Consider the following 15,981-nt stretch of genomic DNA (forward strand, 5'->3'; position numbering starts at 1 on the left):
AAAATAGTTATAATAACATTCACCTCAAAGGCTTGTTGCGAGTTAGCTGAATTTAACACATGAAAAACATGAAATCACGCTTGATGCAGTTTAGTTTCCTTTACTGGGACAGAGAACAATGAGAGATGAGAATTCAGGAGGAAGAATGGAGAGAACGAAGCCATGAAAGACCTAGAATGCCATCCTAATTGCTACGAATGTTCCCCTTTAAGTCATGGGCAATTGTGGATGGATATTAGGAAGAGGAACGATTTTATGGTTTTGAAAGATAACTGCATTATATTACTTAGGCTTGATACAACCTTGATCAGGTGTGTTCTTTTGGTTTTCAGCAAACAGCACAGCATTTAAAAGTTGATGAGGTTTTGATTGCCATGACTCGATCTGTGATTGCCTGTGTTAGCTTTCTTGGCATTGTGCTAGATGATCTCTGAGTTCTCCACATTTAAAGATTCTGTAAGCAGGAGTAATGCAATTTGGAGAACAAAACAGCAATAGGATTTCCTCATTGGCGTGTCACTCAGTTTCATAATTTTCCTGATGCTTTACATTTTCTGTTTGTTATTCTGCTTTGTGGTAGGTGTGACTGGCCTCCTTTTTATAATGGTGGCCTCAGGGAAGTGTGATATTTAAGCACGTGGATAGGAAGCTAGACTGTGTGCAAATCTAGCTCCACCAACCAGAAGCTGTGTGATTGTGGGCAGGTTCCCAAGCCTCTTGGTGCCCCCTGTCCCCATCTGTGATGTGAGGGTCATAACCATGCCTGTGCCATCTGTGACTGTGAGCATTTCTTGACTTAACATGCAGTTAGCATGGTGTCTGCGCACAGAGCACCGTATCAGCGTCAGCCCTGAATAGCATTACTGTGTGGCAACTGTGGCTCAGGGGGTTGAGAACATTGTGATGTTCACTCAGCCGTATGTGCTCATTCTAGAACTTGAATTCAGACCCAATTCCAAAGCCCATGCTTCTTCTATCTTTCTGCACTCAAATATGTGGAACGTAGTCATGAAGGCAATTGAAACCCACTGCTTTTCTGCTTCCCAATGACTTGATCAAATAAAAGAGTTAAATGGTGACATGAGGGAGAATTACGTAAAGTGTGAAGGCGAACTATGTAATTGTAGAAATGGTTGTATTCTGCAATGGGATGCTGCACGTTATTTTTACCCTGGTGGTTTGTAAGAGTAAGATAAATATCTGCTTGTGGTTGTTTTAAGAGGAGAGTAAGAAAAATCTAATCTCCTACATTGGGTGGGATGGGTGTAATAGAAGACAATATCAGATTGATACGTTTGATAGCTGATGACTATAATTTTCCAGCACAATAAGCTGAAGTAGCCCAGATTTAAAAAAATATATATATATATATATTTCTCTACTGTATATATATATAATATATATAGTAGAGAAACAAACAGTATTTTCTACTGATGTAGAGGGAAAACTTATTAGATCCCCAAAGCATAATAATACATTTTTTCTGAGGTGGAGTCTTGCTGTGTTGGCCAGGCTGGAGTGCAGTGGTGCGATCTTGGCTCACTTCAACCTCCACCTCCTGGGTTCAAGCAATTCTCTTGCCTCAGCCTCCCAAGTAGCTGGGATTAAAGGCGCATGCCACCACGCCCAGCTAACTGTTTTGTATTTTTAGTAGAGACTGGGTTTCACCATGTGAGCCAGGCTGGTTTTGAACGCCTGACAAGTGATCCGCCTGCCTCGGTCTCTTAAAGTGCTGAGATTACAGGTGTGAGCCACCACACCTCGCCAATAATACATGATTTTAAGGTGACAGAGCAAGACCCTGACTCTAAGAAAAAAAAGTGAATAAATAAAAAAAAATTTCATTAGAGTAATAATCGAAATGATTGAAAGAAAATCTTAAATATCAAAGTATAAAACCAACAATCTTTACTTAGCTTTGTTTTTTCTTGCTCACTTCTTCCACTTCCAGCCCAACACACACACTCACACATACGACATATGCACACACACTCACACATGCATACACACAAGCATATATATGCATGCATACACACACATTCACACACTCACATATGCATACACACAAGCATATATATGCATGCATGCACACACATTCACACACTCACACATGCATGCACACAAGCATATATATGCATGCATGCACACACATTCACACACTCACACATGCATGCACACAAGCATATATATGCATGCATACACGCATACACACAGTCATACACACACTTACTGGTCTCGGGAACATGAACAATTGATAAAGAACTCTTAGACTCAAGCCAATAATTATCACCAGTAAGCTAATTTTTTTTCCCCTAATTAAAGGCTTGAAGCTCAGGAGGACCAAAACAAATGCAACAAATGTGCTGGGAAGACTAAATGCTCATCAGTGCTTTGCATGTCAAAGGCTCTGAATCTGGCTAAATGAACTTCAGGTTTTTATGAGACAGAGGCAGATGAAGCCGCACATTTGCCACAAAGTGAATGTCTTCATTTTGAAAGCTTCAAAGGGGGAATATTAGGTGCTTTAAAAACTTCTTTGTTCTCTTCTAAGAAAATAATTATGGCACAATTTATCCTAATTCAGATTTTAAGCCTTGATTAGAGATGTACAATCTTACCTTCAAATAAAATCTGTAATTTTCTGCAGTGCCTGCATTCATTCACTCATTCTTCTTTTTAAATTACAGCAAATTGCTCCAATTTTAGTTTCTTGTTGTGTGCATTTAGGCCACTCAGAAGGCAGCCTGCGCCTTCACCTATGCACACCGCACAGTCACTGACAGACAATGTCATTTTAATTTAGAGTGGGGAATTCTGTCATTCGGCATGGACGTTTGTCACAAGAATGCCATGTTGCCCTAAAGAAGGAGATGGAAAAGTAGTTGTCTCACATAAGCTTCCAGCTGTCAGTTCTAGATTCTCAGGATTTGCCCGTGGCTTTCTAGAGATCTTCCTCGTTCTACTCTGCTTTGTATCAGCTTCTTATTCAACAATACTTTCTTTCATTTGATTTCAAGTCAATACATGTTTGAGTGCCTATGAAGAGTAGGTGCTGTTTTTTGGTGCTTGGAAAGGAGACAGGTTATGGTGGACAGACGGACAGAGATGATGCTACCTGCTCTCATCATGGAATGTCCAGGAGAGAGTTGGCGTGTTGAGAGGACATCTCCTCCTGGCCGTGGAATGAGGGTGCTCACCTATTTGTCATAAGTAGTTCTTGGGCTATAACACTCTCCTTATTGTGCCCATGAGGAAGTGGGCTTGGTAGTTGTTGATGAGTGGCAGACCTGGAATCTGAACTCAGAACTTTGAATTCAGAATCCCTGTATATCATCACCGACTTCACTGAAGGAAAGCTAATTTTGGAAAGTATTAAAATAGTAATTAGTAGTGGAGGTGAAACTAGACCTAGGCTTTTCTCATTTAAAACTGCACTGAGTTTCTGGTTGTGTTACTTTTCTGCAACAGGCTCAGACGGATTGTCAAAAGTCATTATTTCTTTGTTATTGTAGTTGTCTATATATAGATGAAAGAATTTATGTATTTTAGAGATGAAAACCTTGTTCAGTTTTACAAGCAGGATGGTCCAATAGATACTTTTTGACCTCACAAGGTTGATTACTTTATATATTACATATATATATAATTTATTATATATATTATTTATAGGTTTATGTGGTTCAAAATTCCTAAAATGTAAAATTGTAGATGATAAAGATTCTCTCTCCTTCCATATTTGTCTCCTGTGGGCACTCAATTTTCCTTCTTCCCCAAAGACCTCTATTTCCAACATGTCTTGGGTACCCCCTGAGATATATACATATTTGAAGAAATAAGCACATATGATTTGCCCACTTTTAATCAAAGAGTGGAATCATATACACATTGTTTTGAGCTAAGCTTATTTCACTTAGGAATAGACCTTGGCCATCATTTAATATAAGGAAAGAAATAGCTTCCTCAGCCTTTCTTTTGTTGCCTCATAGTTTTCCATTGTGTAGATTTACCATAATATACTCAATGAGCACATACTGCAGGTATCTAACTCATTTAATGATCTTTTGCTGTCAGGAAAATGATGCAATAAATGGCATTTCACATATTTCATTTCATCTGTGTGCAAATATATACCTAGGAGAAGTTTCCAAAAGTGCAATTGATGGGGTTAATTGTATTTTCATATTGATATAAATTACTAAATTACTCTCTACAGAGGTTATGCCAAGCTGCCTCCCATGAGCCCAGTGTGGCATTGCAAAGCTCTTGCACACCTTAAGAAACACATTCCATTAAGCTGCATGTTCTTTAGCAATTTAAGAGACAGAAATGCCATTTCAGTAGTTTCAATATGATTTTCTTTTATTATGAGAGTTGAAACAACCCTTTGTATAGTAAAAGCCATTTGGTTTTTCTTTTTGAACTGTTATGTTTTTGTCCATATTTCTATAATTTGTTGACATTTTTCTCATTAGTTTTTAAAAGTTCCATACATATTAAAGACATTCACTTTTTGGAACTATTCTCCTACTTCTTTTGCAGTTTTGTTGTTTTCCTTTGGCTTTAATTACTTACTTAGTAATTGTTCTTTATGAAATTAACAGTCTTTCATGGCTTCTAAATTTTGTGTCACACTTAGAAAGACTTGCTAAACCATGCTATTATGCCGAAATCCTGCCATGGATTCTTCTAAATATATTTGTAGTTTGAATCTTTTGCCTTTAAATGTTGGATTCATTTGAAATTTAATAAGTTGGGGGACAGGAATTTAGTTCCTTTATTTTTTCCTAGATTGCTACTTTATTGACTTGAAACTTTTATTCTTTCTTAAACAACCTTTCTTAAATAATTCTTTCTTAAATACTTTTTTTAAAAGGTATATTTGAAATTTATATAATTTTCCCCAATGATTTGCTATGACACCCTTGTCATATACTAAATTCTTTTGCCTGAATTTATTTCTGAAATTTCTACCTTTTTATATTGATTTTGCCAATTCAAATGCCACTAAAACAGTGATTTATTTATCATAGCTTTATGACATGTTTGATAGCAGATAGCACTATGTCTTAATCTGATCAAACTGTTACAACAAAATACCATAGAGTAGGTGGCTTAAATAACAGACATTTTTTTGTTATAGTTTTGGAGTTTGGGAGTCCAAGATCAAGGTGCTGGCTGATTTGAATTCTGGTGAGAGCTCTCCTTCTGGCTTAGAGATGGCCGTCTTCTCACCTTCCTGCTATGTCCTCATGTGGTAGAGACAGAGAGAGAGAGAGAGAGAGAGAGAGAGAGAGAGAGAATGAGCACACTCCAGTCTCTTCCTTTTTTTTGTTTTAATAAGATCACTCATCTCATAACAGGGGCTCTGCTCTTGTGTCTTCATCTAAACCTCATCACCTCCTCCCAAAGTTCTCACTTCCTAATACTATCCCTCTGTGTGGTTAGGGCTTCAACATATGAACTTTGGAGGATATGAACATTCAATTCATAACAGAATACTTTTAATATGTTTTAAAAGCTTTACTAATTTCTTTCTTTCTTTTTCTTTTTTTTTTATATGGAGTCTCTCTCTGTCACCCAGGCTGGAGTGCAGTGGTGCGATCTCAGCTCACAGCAACCCCCACCTCCTGGGTTCAAGTGATTCCCCTGCCTCTGCCTCCCCAGCAGCTGGGATTACATGGGCCTGCCACCATGCCTGGATTTTTTTTTTTTTTTTTTTTTTTTAAGTAGAGATGGAGTTCTGCCATGTTGGCCAGGCTATTCTCCAACTTCTGATGTCAGATGATTCACCTGCCTTGGCCTCCCAAAGTGCTGGTATTACAGGCATGAGCCACCAAGCCCAGTCAGCTTCACTGCTTTCTGTTTTATTATTATTATTATTATTATTTATTCAGCATTACTTTTGTCTTTGCTAATTCCTTTCGTGTGTATTAGCCTACATCTTGAATTGGATGTATATTGAATTAATTTATATTGCTTGTAATTTTATAAATGTTTGCTTTTAAGGCTATACATTTTCCGTGGGGCATAGTTTTATCTGTCTCCCAGATGTATTAAAATATACAGTGTTTAGTATTATTACATTTCAACTATGCTTACAAATGCAATGGGAATTTCTTTCTGACTTAGGAGTATTTCTCCACACCCAGAGTCAAGTACATTGTTGGTTCTTGTACTTGTCATTAACTATTGGTTTTAATGCATGGTAATCAGAGCATTTGAGACAGAAACACATTTTAACTCTTTGGCATGTAGTAGGATGTATACATTTGCTGTCTTTGTGGCTATATTTGTGTCCATTTTTGTGAATGGTGTATGTTACTTTAAATAAACATTTTATCTGTTTTAGGGTACAGGTTTTGATATATCTGTTGGGTTTAACTTTTATTTGGATCTTCCACACTTTTATTGACCAAAAAAATGTGATATAAATAGAAATCTCTATCTTCTAGTGTGTTTCCAGTTCTCTTTTTATCTCCTGTATTTTTGCAAAATAAATATTAATTTTAAATGTATTGTTGCATGAACACTCATAGTATTATAACTCTATTGGGAACTGTAACCTTCACTTAATAAAGAAAATATTTATTCTTTTTTTTTTTTTGACATGGAGTCTCACTCTGTCGCCCAGGCTGGAGTGCAGTGGCGCGATCTCGGCTCACTGCAAACTCCGCCTCCCGGGTTCACACCATTCTCCTGCCTCAGCCTCCTGAGTAGCTGGGACTACAGGCGCCGCCACCACGCCCGGCTAATTTTTTGTATTTTTTAGTAGAGACGGGGTTTCACCGTGTTAGCCAGGATGGTCTCGATCTGCTGACCTCGTGATCTGCCCGTCTCAGCCTCCCAAAGTGCTGGGATTACAGGCATGAGCCACCGCGCCTCACCGGAAAATATTTATTCTTATTTACAATTTACATATTATATATTTTGGGTCTGCATTGAAAGCTATTTGACAGTAACATAATTTGCTTCATTTTATTTGAGTTTTCCTTATGTTTCCCTATTTTTTACACTTTCAAATATTTATAATTACTTGCTTTTGTAGTATTTAATAAATGGAGAAAATAGTGCAGTTTTGCTTAGTGATATGATCTGGAGGTTTTTTTTTTTGTATTTTGTTATAGATGCATTTAGCCTATTAATACTTATTACTCTGGCTGAACATAAAAGGTTTTAATTCTGTCGTTATTTTATATTGTACTTTCTGCCTTTAAAGATTTAAATAATTTTTTCTCACCTTTGACATTGTCAAGGAATATAAATTGTTCTCTGGTATGTAACAATAATGTCTATAATTTATTTTATTCTTATTCCTACAGTTAAATATTCAATATTCAGAGCCATTTTTAACACTTTATTAGTTGAAATCTGTTCTCTAATGGTCCTTGAGAAGAACTAATGGTAACAATAACTCTGTTCTTAAATATTTAAAGTAGTTTGTCACCACTTAATTGAACAAGAGTAAAACTGAGTAAAAGTTCTGGGACCACACATTATTTTCTTAAGAAATCCTTTCTTGTTTCTACATCATCTTCCAGCATTAAAAATTGTAGATAATACAATCTGATGTAAGTTTTCCTTTATAAGTGACTTGCTATTTTTCCAGACTACTTAAAGTAATTTTAATTGTCAACAACTTTATTAGCTTATATTTCAGGATAGGCTGGTTTTGTTCTCTATAACAGTGGTCTCCAAACTTCTTGGTACCAAAGGCTGGTTTTGTGGAAAACAATTTCTCCATGACCCAGGAGACAGTGGAGGGGGTTGGTTTCAGGAGGACTCAAGGTCATTAAATGCATTGTGTGCTTTATTTCTATTATTATTATACTGTAATTAATATGTAACTAAATAGTTATACAACTCAGTATAATGTAGAATCAGTAGGAGCCTTGAGCTTGTTTTCTTGCAATTAGACTATGCTATCTAGGAATGATGGGAGACAGTGACAGATCATCAGGCATTAGATTCTCATAAGGAGCATGCAACCTAGATCCCTCACATGAGCAGTTCACAATAGGGTTTGTGCTCCTATGAGAATGTAATATCACTGCTGATCTGACAGGAGGTGAAGCTCAGGCATTAATGCGAGCAATGGGGAGAAGCTGTAAATACAGATGAATCTTCACTTGCTCACCCTGCATTCACCTCTTGCTGCGCATGCAGCCCGGTTCCTAACAGGCGATGGACTAGTATCAGTCCATGGCATGGGGGCTGGGGATCCCTGCTGTATAAAAAACATAACATTGAGTCTTTTAATATCAAGAAGGTTAATTCCTTAACCACTTACTGCTTCAGAGACTAGAGTCATGCATGTCTTCTAAAACTTTTTTATTTTCTCTCTAATCTCACACTGAACAAACATAGTTGCAACAGATCACATAGAGCTATTGAAATTTACTATTAAATTAATTAAAATTAAATTCTCTATTGAAATAGCCACTTTCCTTTTTCACTGCATATATTTAAGGTGCACAGTGTGATATTTTGATATACATATTAAAAAGGCTACTATAGTCAAGTAAGTTAACATATCCATTAACTAACATAGTTACACTTTGTGTGTGAGCTTCAAGCACCTAAAATCTACTTCTTAGCAAATTTTCAGAATGCAACACAATATTATAACTATTATATAATGTACAGGTTATACACGGGATTGCTAGACCTAGTCATCCTAAACAGCTGCAACTCTGTGCCCTTTGACCCACATCTTTCCATGTTCCCCCCTTCACTGACTATGGTAGCCACAATTTCATTTTCTGTTTTTACATAATCTGCTTTCTTTTTTAGCTTCCACATATAAATGAGATCACGTGGTATTGTTTTTGTTCCATGACTGGCTAACTTTATTTAGCATAATAAAAATTCGTCCATGTTGTTGCAAATGGTAGGATTTCGATGATTTGTAAGGTTGATCAATACTGATTTTGTGATCAGTAGCTCCATGTGGCTGGAGGGTACCATGTTGGACAGTGGAGCCATGGAACGTTCCATCATCACTGTGCACTCTTTGGAGATTACTGACAATTCTTTTCAAAGCTTTTTTTTTTTTTAATATATATTCACACTGCATTTCTTCTTGCTTTATTGTGTCTGCTCTCCACGTCTATTGTTATATTTTCAACAGAGTGAATTACATATCAGGAGATTTGAACACTTAAGTAAAAAATATTTACTTGAGAATGAGAATAAAATAATTCAAAGTAGTTGCAGAGAAAATAACTGTTTAGGGGCTCTTGAAGGAAAATGTATGTCTGTGATAATGTCTTATTTTTATCTCTCAGATTTCTGTCTTTTGTAGAAAGACATGCCCAAGGTTGTCTGAAAGAAAATTATGAAGTGATTTATGTTTGTCCCCGGGGTCCCCAGCTGTTCCTTTTTGTGTGTCTTTCTTCAAATTACACATGGCTTGCTGTTTCCCTGTGGCTTCTCTCCCTCTCTTATTTCCTCTTAGTATTAGGTTAAGATTTTATATCAGTCATCTACATCTTAGTGTGAGTGAGTGGGAACAATTTTTATTCCAAATTTGTTCTACACATGGAAAATAAATGGCTTTGCTTATTGAGAAATGAGTAAGCGAGGAGGAGGGCGAATATCATTCATGAGGCCAAAGAACCTTCTCACTATGCAGCATCAAACATATTAAAACCTCGGTAACAAAACACAGTGGGAGATGGTAGTAATAACTTAGAATCTGAGCATTCACTCAAGAGTTGAAGAAGAAAAAGCAATCAGTCAAAGCAAGCTTTACTTGGCCTCTACTTGTTACTTATTCATTATGGGCCAGACCCTGAGTAGAGGTGAAAAGACGACTAAGTTTGTCTCTGTGTTTAAAGAACTCACAGTCCTTTGGAAACCTAACCATTGACATAAGAATCTGTTCCCTAAGGTTTTTCTTAAGTTTTGATCAGGTTTCAGAAAAGTAGTGCTTAAGCATCTCTTCATGACCATGAAGCTTGAATTCTGGAAGTTTAGAAGGAATCCACAGCCTTTCAGTTTTGGCATAGACATCCTGAGAACCTTTCCCATCTTGTTCTAAGCCACCTGAGAGTTGTGAAATTGTAGCATCTTTCTTCTATGATATAGTTTATATATTAAAACCAATTATTCATATGAGACTCTCATTTCTTGGAAAATTTATAACTGAATTTCAAGGAGTTACAAGATTTCTTGGAGATGGCAAGCTGTCTTGTGTTCCTGGGAAATAATCAGAGTGTTTAAATCAGGTTCAAAGAGAAATCATCCTCTCAGTGCTGGTTTTTATAACTCGGCGTGTTCTCCAGCATGGCAGGGAGATGGACGATCTTCAGAATATGGAGGTGAATTATGTATTTCTCCTTGAGTGACTAAATGTCGTGCTTATTGTGTTAATGATAACAGCTTATATTTATAGGAAGCAAATGATAAATGTTTATGACTCATTTTATATCTACAGTTGTCTCTTGGTGTCCGTGGTGGCTTGCTTTCAGGAACCTCCCCCTTAAATACCAAAGTGTGTGGAAGCTCAGGTCCTTTATATAAAATGGCCCCATGTTTGCATGTAATACACACACATATTCCTGTATACTTTAAATCTAGATTGTTTATAATACCTAATAGAATGTAAATGTTATGCACAGTTGTTATACTATATTGTTTTTATTTGTACTTTTTTGTTGTGTTTTTAAATATTTTTGATCTGTGATTGGTTGAATCTGTGGAAGAAGAAACTGTGGATATGGGGAGTCAATTCTATTTTCAACCATACTACAATATATATTGTCTAACTGGTATGGTCTGAATGTTCGTGTCCCCCAAAACTCCTATGTTGAAATCCTAACTTCCAAGATGATGGTATTAAGCTTTGGGAAGGTGCTTAGGTCGTGAGGGTGGAGCCCTCACGAATGAGATTAGTGACCCAATAGAAGAGGTCCGAGATGGCTCTCTTGCCCCGTCAGCCATGTAAGATTACAGACAGAAGACAGCCATCAGTGAACCAGGAAGAGAGTCCTCAATAGAATTCCTTGTTCTTGGACTTCCAGAATTGTGAGGAATAGCTGTCTGCTGTTTGTAAGCCACCCAGCCTGAATAGACTGACTCTAACATTATTTAAAAGACAAACTGATGCTCAAGGAAATCAAATGACTTATCTAAGGTGACTCAATTTTTATGTAAACCACCTCTCTGGATCCCCGATTCATATCCTTGTATTCATACTCTATAATCTTTGATGTTTCGTTGGAGGCTTTCGGGCCGCAAACTTTTCCTGAGTGTTGTTTCTTCAAAAAGAGTTGACACCAGGATAGTAAAATCGCCTCCCACTTCCCCTTCCAGTACGTTGTCCGTGGTCAAAGATGTTGTGAAAAGCAAATTAAAATGAAGTCCGGTCCCACCCCTGCTGTTCTCTGTGTGAACCTGTGTGCATGACTTCGCTTCCTGGAGCATCTGCCTGCATGTGTACAGTGAGGGCGTTGGTGCCCTGTGCTCTGAGCACTCTGTGTGTCAGTAACACTGTGTTACTCCATTCTACAAGGCCATGTTCTATGAGATGGGATCATCTGTATAAAAGGCTTGTCCCTGTGGGAAGAAGTTCCCAGGCACTAGGAGGAGCTTTCAATGACCTGGATAGCTAGAATCTAAGAGGCCAAGAAGAGAATTGTTTCAGGGCATGGCTTCATTTGGGTACTTCTCTATTTATACCATAAGCTCCCCAAAGTGACTTCCGCTCCAAATTCTGTGATATTTATATCATAATTTTTCATTTGCGTTATGTCCCGTGCTAGCATTATTTGAGTGATAGTTTTTAAATAAATACAAACATACACCTTTGTTTCCCCAGCATCTGTCATACCTATGTGAGTTCAGCAACGTAAGTCTGATTTAGTGGAAGCATCAATGCCAACATTCCAAATGCTGATAGAACTTAAGGTGTCTGATTGTATCAGTATAGTAAAGACATTGTAGTATGATGGCAGAGACAAACATTGATACAATTTACCATGACACAGGTAGTAAGCAAAATATTAGCAACAGGCACCAAGTGTTCAGGGCACATAAGGGACACATTGCTGAGCCCATCCCATGTCCCAGAGTGTAGCATTATCTGGAAGGTTGTCTTTAAGCTCCATTTTTCACATCCACATTCTGCGTATCTTTTTGTTTTCTCTGACCTATTGTCATTGCTTCATGCCCCGTTGCCTTCTCTGTGCTCTGCACTGAGCACAATGCGCCGCCTCCTGCTGCTGTCTGTGCTCGTTAGCCATGACACCCAGATGTGACTCCAGAGCCTCCCCCTCCCAAGTCTGCACCAACGCTCTGGAGCCCCCACTCCCCTGAGAGAGGAAGCTACTCCGAAAATAGGGCTTGAAACACTGTCTCTAGAACCAGCGTCTCTGGCATCCCCACTTACCAGCTCCGCAACAAAGAGCAAGATAATTATCTATGGCTCAGTTTCTTCATCTGTGCTAATGATGCTTACTTCTTAGAGTTAATATGCAGATCAGATGTACTATATGTGTGAAGAGTCAGAGCAACACCTCGCACTAAGTGACTACTGTGTACATGCATAGCTCTACGCTATCTTTTCTATTGAGAGAAAAGACCAGAAGAAAATATTGGACCCCGAGGAATGCCAATATGTAAAGAAGAGCAGTGACAAAGAACCCAAAAGATGGCCCAAACAGAGAGGGAATCGTTAAAAGAGAGAAGAGAATGACACATTTTGGGGAGAAGGAAGAAAATGTTTTTACAAAGCTAGCACATGCTGCAAAGAGATCAATAAGGCAAAGACTGAAAATAGATCATTGGTGAAGGGGTAAAGAAGACATCGGTGGTCACGGCAAGAAGAGCTCAGGCCACGTGCTGGAAGGAGAAATCACGTTGCTTTCATTTGTGGAGAACCTGAGGTGTGGATTTATCATGTGTGCCTGAAGTTTGAATTGGAAAGGATGGAGAGAAGATGGTTAAGAGTGAAAGGGAATACATATCAGGACAGGGATGTTGATGATTAGAGACTGAAGAGAATGAACATGTGGTGTAGCGAGTTTGGAGAGACAGTAGTATAAAGTATTAGTCTAGTCTTTATTTTGCCTGCTTCTTAAACTGGTCATGATGAAAAGTGCCTGGCTTGGACTAAAAATCTGCACATGGGAAGTCTAAATCCACACATTCCTAGCAGTCAGATCTAGCGCCCATCAGTTCATTTATCCATATCCTTATTTAAAAAATATTTCTGAGTGCCTACTCTGTGATAGACGTTCCACGTAGTAGAGATACATCAGTAAACAAAAACTTACATTCAGAGTTTCTTTTTGTTTGTGCATTTAAAAAAATTTCTGAGCGCCTACTCTGTGACATACATTGTTCCATGTAGCAGAGATACATCAGTAAACAAAAAGCAAAGCAAAGAAAACTTCCCTGGCTATCCCAGGGGTTAGTGATATCAAACCAAGCAAAGTTCCCAAACTAATAGAATAATCAGACCCATTTTGGAAAGTTTTGTTTCAGTATGGGAAGTGCTTTGATTATGTAAGTACCAGGTGCTTCATTAGACATTTTGTTACCAGAAAAGAAAAGAAGAAGAAAAGAAAATAGAGGTATTTACTTGCCTACTTCCCTCCCAGGGTGGTTATAAAGGTCACTAAAAAGGGATTTCTTTATAAATGATAAAAGACTAAGTAATGGTAGAAAGTTTTGTTTTGTGGTAACAACAACCGTCATGAGAAGAGGGTCATACTCCAATACCAGTTGCTTATTATGCAAAGTAGTATAGTGGAAAGAGGACTGAATTAGAAACTGGAATTACATTTTCAGAATGAGCTCCCCCCATGGAAGCTGCGTGGACTTGGTTTTACTGGGTATTTGTCATTGCCTTGACATCCAGCATCAGAAACTTCTCCTTGTGTTTAAGGGAGTCCCTTCTGCATGGTTGACAATGAGAGACAGATACTTAGAGAAGAAGGTCACAGGTTCTTCCCTTTCCTCTGCCCTGAGATGGCGTGCAGTGTCACGGTTCACTGTAGCGGTGGAGGTAGCAATTGCCTTGAGGTCATGGTCCTGCTACATACACTCCAGGGGTGTCCTCTGTGGGGCAGGAGGTGGGCATCTGCTTCCCGTAGTCATCTGGCTTGGGGTGTGGTTAGGGGTTTGATTCTTAATGCATAACCTTGAGACTGCTGGTTTGGGCCACCTGACAGTTCTGTGATAGACTGATGTCCTTTCAGTCAACTTATTCTCTGCTTAAACCAGCCATAGTCAGTGTCTATTGCAGGATTTTTTGTTTGTTTGTTTTTAAGAAAGAAAGCAAAATTCACCTTGACTGAAACAGTTGGATAAATTATCGTCCTCTCTGAGCCACATCTTGTAAACTGGGGATCATAAAAGTAACGTCTTTGTCTTGTCGTAGGGCTCAAAAGATGTCATTTGATGAATGAGCTTTTAATATTCTAAGTTGCTGTGTTAATGCAAGGGAGGTTTTGGGGTTTAGTTTTGTTGGTTTGTTTTCCGGGGATGTTGCTGTTGCTTGTGTGTTGTGTGAACTCTGTCTTTTCCTTTGTCCTGTCGCTCTTTCCAGTGAGGCTCTCAATCGCGGCTGATGCAGCGCAGGGGATGACAACGAGGTCCCGTAAAATGAGGCCTCTGCTCGGCAGCTGCATCAAGTTGCTGAAGTTTCCCAGGAGAAATTCTACATTTGGCTGCTCATCCAAATCTTGTCTCAATACTCTAAGCTGGGAAAGAAATTAGAAACCTTTGTTGTGGGAGTCCCTTGGGGGGGCTGGAGGACAGAGGCACAGAAGTGTGTGTGAGAAAGATAAGAGAAAGAGGACAGGAGCCACTGTCCCGTTTACTGAGCACTTACTATATTCCAGGCACTGAGGTGGACATTTCCTACACGTGATTTTATTTAATGCTCCACTGGACTGAAAGATCCCGGGAGAAGGGGCTTGACCTTTTGCCCATTGTCTCAATCCTAGCAGCTAGCCCAAGGTTTGTCAGAGAATCAGACCTCAAGTACTTGAATGAGCAAATAATCAACTGAATAAATAAATAAGCAGCATTTTGTGGTTGGGTTTCCAGTCTCCAAGCTGCAGAGGATTGAAAGACAAAGTAACTCTTCCAAGACCACAAGATAAAAAGGACTGAGCTGGATTGGAACCAAGGCTGGCCTAACCAGGAAAGTCTGCATCTTTCTGCACTACTCCTGCGGCATCAATCCAAAGAGATACAGGAGGAAAAGCTCAATGTAAAAGACAAGGAGGAAATAAAGAAGTATCAACTTAAGACACAAAATAAATGTGCAGATGGAAGGACGTGACTGCAGACAGGGCTCTCCTCCGGACCTGAGGTGCTAAGTGGAGGGTGAGACATGAGTGACACACCAGGGGCCTCCCCCCCGACCCAGTTCTCTTCCATCATGGCCCAGCACCACCTGATTTGATTTCTGTGCTGCTGTTCTGCCTCCTTCGGGGACATTTCACGCATTTGTGCTTCTCTGTGAAAAACTTTCTCCCAGCATTTGTGGTATGAGTTTATTTTTCTTCCTTCCTAATAATTCCTTCTTGATTCTTTTATCTCATCTGGGTAGAGGCAAGATGATTGAATACATATTTAGAGCACTTAATAATTTGCATAATTCAATTAGATGCCCTTGAGCTGCTTCAGGACTGTTTACTTTTGCTGTAACTTAGTTTACGCATTCCGGGAGAGTGTACTTCTGACCTGTGTCTCAGATGCAGCCCTAGGGGCACCATCATCCAGCAGAACAAATCCCAGACCCCAGAGAGCCCTCACAGTCAGGGTCTCTCAGATCTGGTGACTGTGAGGACATGTCAAGGACGCTTCGGTGAGGATAACACAATTTGCAAAGGTGTGACATTGTGCAAAAGCCACTGCTGTTCAGAAAAGATCAGGAATCCGGGTGGCTGATGTATATGACAGGAGATGAATATTCATTGGTAAGATTGAGAACTAAGAAAATCCATGATTCTGGAGTAGTAGTTAGGG

The sequence above is a fragment of the Macaca thibetana genome, chromosome 13 (genome assembly GCF_024542745.1).
Source record: "Macaca thibetana thibetana isolate TM-01 chromosome 13, ASM2454274v1, whole genome shotgun sequence".
Lineage (NCBI taxonomy): Eukaryota > Metazoa > Chordata > Mammalia > Primates > Cercopithecidae > Macaca > Macaca thibetana.